The sequence below is a fragment of the Panulirus ornatus genome, chromosome 8 (assembly GCF_036320965.1).
Source record: "Panulirus ornatus isolate Po-2019 chromosome 8, ASM3632096v1, whole genome shotgun sequence".
NCBI lineage: Eukaryota > Metazoa > Arthropoda > Malacostraca > Decapoda > Palinuridae > Panulirus > Panulirus ornatus.
The window spans coordinates 51,227,382-51,238,652 of record NC_092231.1 but is presented as its reverse complement, the minus strand read 5'-3'; the positions used below and the strand labels follow the sequence as shown (position 1 = coordinate 51,238,652).

At 42.4% G+C, this 11,271-nt stretch overlaps 1 non-coding gene across 1 annotated transcript; it reads left to right on the top strand.

Annotated features, from left to right (window-relative positions):
- The first annotated feature begins 989 nt into the window (after positions 1 to 989).
- TRNAK-CUU (transfer RNA lysine (anticodon CUU)) lies at positions 990 to 1,062 on the top strand. The gene has a single exon. It is a non-coding gene; the product is annotated as a tRNA-Lys (tRNA).
- The last annotated feature ends 10,209 nt before the right edge of the window (positions 1,063 to 11,271 follow it).

Genomic DNA, 11,271 nt, shown 5'->3' with positions numbered 1-11,271 from the left:
AAATGTTATTCGTGTTTTTCTACGTCAACAGTTCCGTGATATAATCAATGATGTACCTATGTTTGGGTCTAGGGCCAGGTATATATAGCGTATGTGGTATTAGAATTATCATCAACACCTGAAGGAGTTAAAGACTATTGACATGATAGTTGTAACTTGCAGTTCACGTGTCTATTGACCTTGGCAGTTGATGGGCCTAAACCACCACTAACTGGTCAACCAACCAACCATTATCTTGCATATGTTACTTGATCAACACATCAGGCTTGGCCCCACCACCTACTACCCTTCTCCAGACACACTTGCTGCCTCCTAACCATTAGTGTCTTACTCTCACAACATCAGACAGAGAGGAGAGTGTCTCCAGACACACTTGCTGCCTCCTAACCATTAGTGTCTTACTCTCACAACATCAGACAGAGAGGAGAGTGTCTCCAGACACACTTGCTGCCTCCTAACCATTAGTGTCTTACTCTCACAACATCAGACAGAGAGGAGAGTGTCTCCAGACACACTTGCTGCCTCCTAACCATTAGTGTCTTACTCTCACAACATCAGACAGAGAGGAGAGTGTCTCCAGACACACTTGCTGCCTCCTAACCATTAGTGTCTTACTCTCACAACATCAGACAGAGAGGAGAGTGTCTCCAGACACACTTGCTGCCTCCTAACCATTAGTGTCTTACTCTCACAACATCAGACAGAGAGGAGAGTGTCTCCAGACACACTTGCTGCCTCCTAACCATTAGTGTCTTACTCTCACAACATCAGACAGAGAGGATGTTATGCGTCTTATCTAACCTGACACATCAGCCGGGGTCTCAGGACGTTGATAAGGTCATGGTCGGATCCCCTTATGTATCTATCATGTGACCTCAGGTCAGTTATTGAACGTTATCGCTGATAATACAGCGTTGTTAGGCGGTTAATGATGGTGGTTATTAACCTCGCTTAGACACACATATACACTCGAACAAGGTTGTATATAAGCCCGGCTGGCTCAGTCGGTAGAGCACGAGACTCTTAATCTCGGGGTCGTGGGTTCGAGCCCCACGTTGGGCGGTAACAGTTTTCTACGATGTAACATGAAACAGCTTCTGAACATACCACCCACCGCTCCTCTAGATCTACCAATCTGCTAAACACAAGACATCTGAAGAGTTATTAAGTACTGAAAGACAAACAACAATTCTGTTTGAAACAGTCAGTGATGATGCACGGGAGACTGAAGGAAATGTGTCACTGTTCACTGCTGAACATTGTACATTACGTGTTGTTCATCATCTCAGTAAGCTTTGCAAAGCAGGATTTGCAAACAGTAAAGAATGCAAGAATTTCAGGTTAAAAAGGTGGAAGTGTAGTGCAGTTGTGCGCAATGTGTTTGCCCCGCATTTTAACAGCAACTTGAAAAGTGATATGGGCAGTCAGAAGTGTAGCTTCTTAACTGATGAGAGTAATGACATTACTGTAACGAAATTATTGGGTATTGTTGTCCAGTTCTATTCTGAAAGTAAGAATAAGATTGTAATGACTTTCTTGGATCTTGTTGAGCTGACTGACTGTAATGCTAATGGGATATGTGATCCCATCAAGAAGTCTTTTAAAAATAATGGGTTGGAGTTACAAAAGCTTATTGCAATTAGCCCCGACAATGCTTCTGTGATGACAGGTGTTAACAGTGGAGTGTATGATACACTCAAGTTAGAAGTTCCTCATGTGATCTTGATCAAGTGTGTGTGTGTCATTCTCTACTGCTAGTTGTCTCGTGCTGCAGCAGAGTATCTCCCTAGGAACCTGGATTTTATCATCAGAGAAACCTATAATTGATTCTCCTACTCTGCCAGTGATGGTCAACCTCCAATGAAATCTATACAGCTAAGCCAGACTCGATGGCTGTCAACTGAATCAGCAGTTGTCATAATACTGCAGCAGTGGGTTGAACTGATGACTCACATTGAAATAGCAAGAAATGATGAAAGGTGTTACACATATCAGAATCTCTATCAGATGTTTTGTGACAAGAAAAACTATGCCTTCCTGATATTCCTGAAGTATATTCTTGGAGAAGTCCAGTGCGTAAATGAGAAATTTAAACCTGAGGCACTGGATCCAAGCAAACTGCTAAGTGACCTTATTCAACTTATTGGTTCCATAAGTTCTAAGGTCCTCATCCCAGGCAGAAATTAAATGAAGGAGATTCAATAGAGAACTACTTAGACCCACGTGCGTCCTTGAGGAACGAGTTTGAAAAGGAGATGGCACAATGTAAGCTTCCTGATGAAGGATATCCGAGGAAGATACATACAGATTGTAGTGGAGTTGGTGAAACAGCTTCGTCAACGTTTGCCAGACAATGTCCAAGTGTTACAGTCAGTGTCATCACTGAGTACAAGTGAATGTCTGCAACCCATAAAGCCTGGAATACTGGAATTAGCAAAGATGTTTACTGATAACGAAGAAATTCTTACACGCATTGAGTTCCAGTTGAGGAAGCTTCATCATGTATTGTGGAAGCAGAACACTGTGACCCTGGCACTCTGGACTGAAACAGCCTCGTACAAGGATGCAACTGGAGGAAAGCTTTAGTTATATGAACATCGTGAAGTGAAAGCTTCGAAATTGATTATCAAAAGCTTAAATGCAATACTAACTATCAAGTATGGACTAAGATGAAATGGAAACTGTTGTTATGATTATGAACTGCCTGAGGAACACTGGATTATTGAAAAGATACGAGTTATCACAACCACAACCTGGACCCTCACATAGACCACCACAACCCCAGGTCACCGAGGACGAAGAGACTGCGAATTGGTAATTAGCAGATCTGGAATAATGGTGAGTATTTAAGTGTTAAAGCAGTCAGTTGTACCTGTCATTAATCATTTGGCACGTCAAAGAGCAGAAATAATTCGAAGAGCATTTTTTCGCTGTCATTTTAGCAAGTTTAACGCTTTTCTAGCGCTTTTCGGGAGAGAATCTAGCGCCATATAAAATTTGGGTCATCAACTTTGGTGGTCAAAAGGTTTCAGTAGGTCGTTGGTGGTCAGTCAGGAGGGGTGTTCGCGCTGTTCTGGTTATCCGATGTGTTTTATCTTTATCACGGAGTGGGACAGAGAGAAATGATAACCTAACTTGATGAATATGAGAAGTTTCCTGGGCTCTGGCATCCCCAAAATGGATCGTACCACAATAAAACCGTCAAGTATGGTCGCTGGGTTAGCACTGCACGGGGTATCTGGCAATTATTTCACATGATCGTAAGAAAAATGAAAGAATTAATAAACATCACTTTTCTTTTGTCTTATTTTTCTTGAAATTTGAAATATTTCATTCATTGATTTTAATCAGATTCGGTAAAAGTTGTGATGATTCAACATTGTGTTTGTAAAACGTCCACTGTGGATCTTCCTCCGTTCCTGAAATACTAAGATAACGACCTTGTGGACGCCGACCACAACACATCAACACCCCAGTCACAACTCCACGTGGTCACGCTGGCCTCAACCAGTCACAACCCCACGTGGTCACGCTGGCCTCAACCAGTCACAACCCCACGTGGTCACGCTGGCCTCAACCAGTCACAACCTCACGTGGTCACGCTGGCCTCAACCAGTCACAACCCCACGTGGTCACGCTGGCCTCAACCAGTCACAACCCCACGTGGTCACGCTGGCCTCAACCAGTCACAACCCCACGTGGTCACGCTGGCCTCAACCAGTCACAACCCCACGTGGTCACGCTGGCCTCAACCAGTCACAACCCCAAGTGGTCACGCTGGCCTCAACCAGTCACAACCTCCACGTGGTCACGCTGGCCTCAACCAGTCACAACCCCACGTGGTCACGCTGGCCTCAACCAGTCACAACCCCACGTGGTCACGCTGGCCTCAACCAGTCACAACCCCAAGTGGTCACGCTGGCCTCAACCAGTCACAACCCCACGTGGTCACGCTGGCCTCAACCAGTCACAACCCCACGTGGTCACGCTGGCCTCAACCAGTCACAACCCCACGTGGTCACGCTGGCCTCAACCAGTCACAACCCCACGTGGTCACGCTGGCCTCAACCAGTCACAACCCCACGTGGTCACGCTAGCCTCAACCAGTCACAACCCCACGTGGTCACGCTGGCCTCAACCAGTCACAACCCCACGTGGTCACGCTGGCCTCAACCAGTCACAACCCCACGTGGTCACGCTGGCCTCAACAAGTCACAACCCCACGTGGTCACGCTACCCTCAACCAGTCACAGCCCCAAGTGGTCACGCTACCCTCAACCAGTCACAGCCCCAAGTGGTCACGCTACCCTCAACCAGTCAAAAGCCCCATGTGGTCACGCTGGCCTCAATCAGTCGCAAGCCCCACGTGGTCACGCTAGCCTCAACCAGTCACAAGCCCCACGTGGTCACGCTGGCTTCAACCAGTCACAACCCCACGTGGTCTCGCTGGCCTCAACCAGTCACAGCCCCAAGTGTTCACGCTGGCTTCAACCAGTCACAACCCCACTTGGTCTCGCTGGCCTGAACCAGTCACAACCCCAAGTTGTCACGCTGCCCTCAACCAGTCACAAGCCCCACGTGGTCATGCTGCCCACAACCAGTCACAAGCCCCACCTTGGTCACGCTGGCCTCAATCAGTCGCAAGCCCCCCGTGGTCACGCTAGCCTCAACCAGTCACAACCCCATGTGGTCACCCTGGCCTCAACCAGTCACAACCCCACGTGGTCTCGCTGGCCTTAACCAGTCACAACCCTACGGTGTCACGCTAGCCTCAGCCAGTCACAACCCCACGTGGTCACGCTGGCTTCAACCAGTCACAACCTCACGTGGTCACGCTGGCTTCAACCAGTCACAACCCCACGTGGTCACGCTGGCCTCAACCAGTCACAACCCCATGTGGTCACCCTGGCTTCAACTAGTGAAAACCCCACGCGGTCACCCTGGCCTCAACCAGTCACAACCCCACGTGGTGACGCTGCCCTCAACCTGTCAGAAGCCCCACGTGATCACGCATGCCCACAACCAGTCACAAGCCCCACGTGGTCACGCTAGCCTCAACCAGTCACAACCCCACGTGGTCACGCTGGCCTCAACCTGTCAGAAGCCCCACGTGATCACGCATGCCCACAACCAGTCACAAACCCACGTGGTCACGCTAGCCTCAACCAGTCACAACCCCACGTGGTCACCCTGGCCTCAACCAGTCACAACCCCACGTGGTCTCGCTGGCCTTAACCAGTCACAACCCTACGTGGTCACGCTGGCCTCAACCAGTCACAACCCCACCTGGTCACACTGGCCTCAACCAGTCACAAGCCCCACGTGGTCACGCTGGCCTCAACCAGTCACAACCCCACGTGGTCACGCTGGCCTCAACCAGTCACAAGCCCCACGTGGTCACGCTGGCCTCAACCAGTCACGACCCAACTTGGTCACGCTGGCCTCAACCAGTCACAACCCCACGTGGTCACGCTGGCCTCAACCAGTCACGACCCTACTTGGTCACGCTGGCCTCAACCAGTCACAACCCCACGTGGTCACGCTGGCCTCAACCAGTCACAATCCCACGTGGTCACGCTGGCCTCAACCAGTTACAAACCCCACGTGGTCACACTGGCCACAACCAGTTACAAACCCCACGTGGTCACGCTGGCCTCAACCAGTTACAAACCCCACGTGGTCACACTGGCCACAACCGTTCTATATCAACTGTCACCTGCCACCAATTATTGTATCAGATGGGCAATGCCTGGAAGACGACAGCGATGTGCTTTCAGAGTATATTTTCACAGAAACTACATAGTAAAAATAATTTTGTAGTTATAGCTTTAGAATAATTGAAAAAAGACAAAGTTACATGAAGCATAAAAACGGCCTTAGAAAAAGAGAGTTGCAAGTGTAGCAGCAGCAGCAGGTGGAGAAGATCTTGGTCAAGATGTTATAACCGGCAGGTCATGATGCGGCCCATCATCTACAAGTGGTACACACACCATCCCTAGACCACACTTACACTACACTTGACCCAGCCTTGTGGCACCCGCGCCAGCCAGGTACTCACTGGCAGTCAACATTATATCATGACAACAAACTTGGACCTACAACTAAACACAACTTATAAATAATAACCCAGCTGGCTAGATTGACAACCATCATGGCGGTCCGCCAGTCATCTGTATATCTCAATCTTTCCTTCATTTATTCTCCAACTTTTTCATGTCATATACCAACTCCTCTGTTCATCAACATCTTTACGTCATCTCATAGAAAGGGATATTTACACAGTAAGAGTGTATGTGGCACTCAATCTCTCTTGGTATTTCTTCACACAAGTCTCTTTTCCAAGTTCACTTCCTCTCGCCACCTCTTCTCCCCGACATTGTTTCCTCATTCGAAAACCTCTTCAGATCTTCACTGTCGTCTCCACAAGATGGTGATCAAACATCACACCAGCTGCCCCTTTCAGCACATTTACATCCAAAAGTCTTTCTTTTACACGTCTTTCAATTAACATGTAATCCAGTCATGCCCGCTGGCCATCTCTCCTACTCACATACGTATATTTATGTATATCACATTTTACAAACCAGGTATTCCCAATCACCAGTCCTTTACACACACACAACACAAGTTGTTCACCATTTCCATGCACCTCAGTTATACCTTCCACTGCCACATTACTTACCTTCACATTTAAATCACCATCACTAATACCTGGTCTCTTACATCATAACTGCTGACACACTCACTCACTTGCTCCCAAAATACTTCCTCTGTTCTTGACTCTAACTCGCTACCTCGCTAAGTGCCATTTGACCTGACCTAATGGGGCAGGACAAGGGTCATTATCTTCACTACTCTCTGGACACCACTGGTTCTTGGCCTCAGCCACTACACTCTCCACTTCAATACTATCTCACTAAACTCTTAAAATCACTGATCTTTGACCCATCGCTTTCAGATAATGTCAAAATCCTAATTCATCGTCAAGATCTTCACTATAACGTTGGATGAACATACTGAATGTTGGAGATTCGAACCCATGACCTTGATCTTTGAGACTCAGGCTCGGTGATAATGTGTACCACACCTGCCAGTGAATTCCAATACTTAGTCACCTAAATCTTAAGACCACACACACATGTACATACTGAACTGTAGACAAAAATATGGTCAACGAAAGATATTTCATATATCTGGTTTTAAAACTGATAAGATCAGGAAATAAGATTTAATCATTATCATTATCGGACGATTATAATGCCCAACAACACACGTTAGGTACACAATATATTTCCTACTAACCTACATGTGAAGTGACAATCCATACCATATCTAACTTCCCACTTGATAACCAGCATATTGTATCCTTCAGTACCAGATATACTATACTTAATGATAATTATAATCATAATGATCATAATAATGATAATAATGATGATAATGATAATGATAATAATAGTGATAATGGTAATAATAATGATAATGATGATGATAATAATAATGATACATAATAGTAATGATGATGCTAATAATGATGATGATGATAATAATAATAATAATAATAATAATAATAATAATAATAATAATAATAATAATAATATTGATAATAATAATAATAATAATTATAATAATAATAATAATAATAATAATAATAACAATGATGATAATTATGATAATTATAATAATGATGATAATGACAATAATGATAGTAATAATGATAATAATGATAATAATGAAAATAATGATAATAATAATTATAATAATAATGATAATAGTAATAATGATAATATGATTATATCAAATGATACTACACTATAATGATGAAAATGATTATAAAATTGTTGATAATAATGATAATAGTAATAATAATGATGTAATTATGATAAATACTATAATGATAATAACGGTAAAACATTCAATACAGTTTCGTCTTCCTAATATAACAAGACAATATGGTCTAAATATACCACATACCCGTGTTACACTGAGTTAAAAGAATTAAACTCCACAAACCATGATTTTGTCTTGATCTGTCCTTGTAACAGTATTTTGAACCTGTAGTCATCTTGGTGTATATTGTTTAGTTTTCGTAACCATTAAATGAATATAAGTCAACATGTTTTCAGGAAAAAATAAGTTTTTCCAATTGTATGTTTTTCATTTTCCATTGGATGGAAGCATCCCAGGGATTAGTGTATATCTTGTGTGCCAACCAACTGTTGGTTCCTGCTGTCTCTGGGTTAGTCATGTTTTATGGAAAAAAGAAAGATAAATGTTTATCAGGAGCGGGACTCGAACCCACGCCCGGAAGACCAGACAATGATTTGAAAGCAGCGCCTTAAACCACCCGGCCATCTTGCCAGGAGAAAATAAATTTGGAAGTTCTCTCTAACTTACTAAACTGAACCAATTCCAGGAGCAAATGTATAGTATATACTTATAAGGTTAAGAGACGGGACAACACGAGTGTATAACTCTCTCCCATAATGCACACACACACACACACACACACACACACACACACACACACAGAGCGGCGCCAGGCTGGAGGCGGGGCATCGTGACGTCACAGGCAAGTCCCTCCCCCCGCCAGATCCAAACATGTGTTGTGTCTGGTGATGGCGGTTCAAGATTTCCCACATTAATATTGATCTTTATATTATCATCCACTCCCAAAGTCACCTGGCATTCTTGTGTTTCAACAACAGACGTGATATATGCAACACCAGGCAAACATTGTACCATTATCTGATAGGTTAATTGGTGCACAATCAAGAACCAGTGAATTTCATCGCCGCCATAAGTAAGTAAGGAAGGTGACTTTAATGATGATAAATACGACCTGGTATGGCTGTGTCTACACACTACCGCCATCTGGTCAACATTGTACATACCAACATTTAAACTGTGACATTCAACCACAAGGTTTAAAGTCGCTCATGAAAACGCGAACTTAAAATCTATCCATTTAAATCTACCATTCATCAATAAACATTTAAACACCGTCATTTGAACGTAAACCTTCCAGCTGCGTTATTTTACCAGAGTCCTTTAAGATACGTCATATAAACACAAAACTTAAATGTACGTTAAGCTTGTGCAAACCATCATTGAAACTCAAACTTTTGAATTAGAATTGTAATGAAAATGCGAACTTTTAACTCTGTCAAATTACAGCTATTGTACAAAATGCTCAACTTAACTGACAAATTTTAATGTCAGTTAATTTAACGATATCCTTTGTGGCTCATCTCTGAAACACAAACCTTTAAAATTTTGTCTCTAGAACTAACCACAACCATCAAGTTCTATATGTGGAAAGGAAATTTGTATAATCTGTCAAAATTCGTCGTATAACGCGAACTTTTTAACCCTTCTATTTACCTGGGCCACTATTCCCTGGCTGTCATTCATATTTTGTCCTTTTAAACTGTGACTTTATTACACTTTCATTCATTCATCATGACTTTATTACACTTTCATTCATTCATCATGACTTTATTACACTTTCATTCATTCATCATGACTTTATTACACTTTCATTCATGATTCATCAACTAGTTCGTCTCACTGATATTTCATTCATAAACTTCATTCTTGCAGCTTATCATTTCACCGCCATGTTGCTTTTTTAAGGTATATAATTCTCTGTGTATTTAATAATAGAAGATTCAATGATATTTCTCGTAGTACTGGAGTTAGAGTTAATAATGCCATCTCAGTTATACATTTAATAATAGAAGATTCAATGATATTTCTCGTAGTACTGGAGTTAGAGTTGATAATGCCATCTCAGTTATACATTTAATGATAGAAGATTCAATGATATTTCTCGTAGTACTGGAGTTAGAGTTGATAATGCCATCTCAGTTATACATTTAATGATAGAAGATTCAATGATATTTCTCGTAGTACTGGAGTTAGAGTTGATAATGCCATCTCAGTTATTAACTCTAACTCCAGCACCACGAGAAATATCATTGAATCTTCTATTCCTGAATACACAAAGAATTATAATCTTAATATTAGTGATGGTCTGTACAAATTGGATAACTTTAATGTTGATAAAATTTGTAAACAATTCACCTTCTTGTCCACATAATAAGTTTATGATACGCTTGTTGTCTGTCTTGGACAATCACATGTTTACCATATGGCGTCCAAGCTACGTCTCTTCGTTGTATATCAACTGACTGTTATATTTCTCTCTTGTGTCTCCCATGATGATGTGATTATTACACGAAAGTGCACTTGGGACTGATGGGAATATACTTGATCACGCCCAAAATTGTGTTCCTTTCCAATATATATATATATATATATATATATATATATATATATATATATATATATATATATATATATATATATATATATATCCTTCAGTATGTTTACTTTCGATAATGAGGAACAAAAGAATAAGCCAAGCAAGTAAATTTCGTCAAAGACATCTCTCTTTTCTAAACGCAGCCTCGCAAAGATTTTCATTAATTCAAATTGAAGAAACAGACGTGTTTTTCTATTGTCTGGTTAGCTCAGTGGTAGAGCGTGAGTCTCACACACTCAAGGTCGTGGGTTCGAGACCCACACCAGACATATTTTTTGTCTTTTTCTTGTTTCATTTTGTCCGCATCACATGTGTGCAACATTCAGTATGTTCGTCCAACGTTGTAGTGAAGATCTTCACAATAAATTGGGATTTTCGACCTTATTTGAAAGGGTCAGGTCCACCAAGACGTCCTTGAAATCTTCCAGAAGCTTCTGGCGATCCTCCTCCAACTGCTGGGCACATCAGAGTTAACATGGGCCGGACATCGGTTGTGGAACGACTTAATCTGCTTCCGGTAGTTAGCAGGGATGATAATGAGGGCTCTGACCTCATACCAGGTCAGCTTAGTTCCAGTCTATTGCTTAGTTCCAGTCTATTGCTTAGTTCCAGTCTATTGCAACGACAATAAAAAAGTAAAACTCATTTCTTCGTAAAAAATTGAGAGGAAAACACGAGAGGAACATGGAGATGTACCCTGTGGTTATTTTGCCGGCTAGTCGGCAACGGTCGGTCAAACACTATTTTGCCGTAGTAATCTCAGTACTTCATATAATACTATGTCACAAAATATGTTCTTGGGGGCGTAGCTCAGTGGTAGAGCACTCGCTTGGCATGCGAGAGGACCCGGGTTCAAACCCCGGCGCTTCCATTTTTCTTATTTGGGAAATTCATTGTTTTCAGTCTTATATATATATATATATATATATATATATATATATATA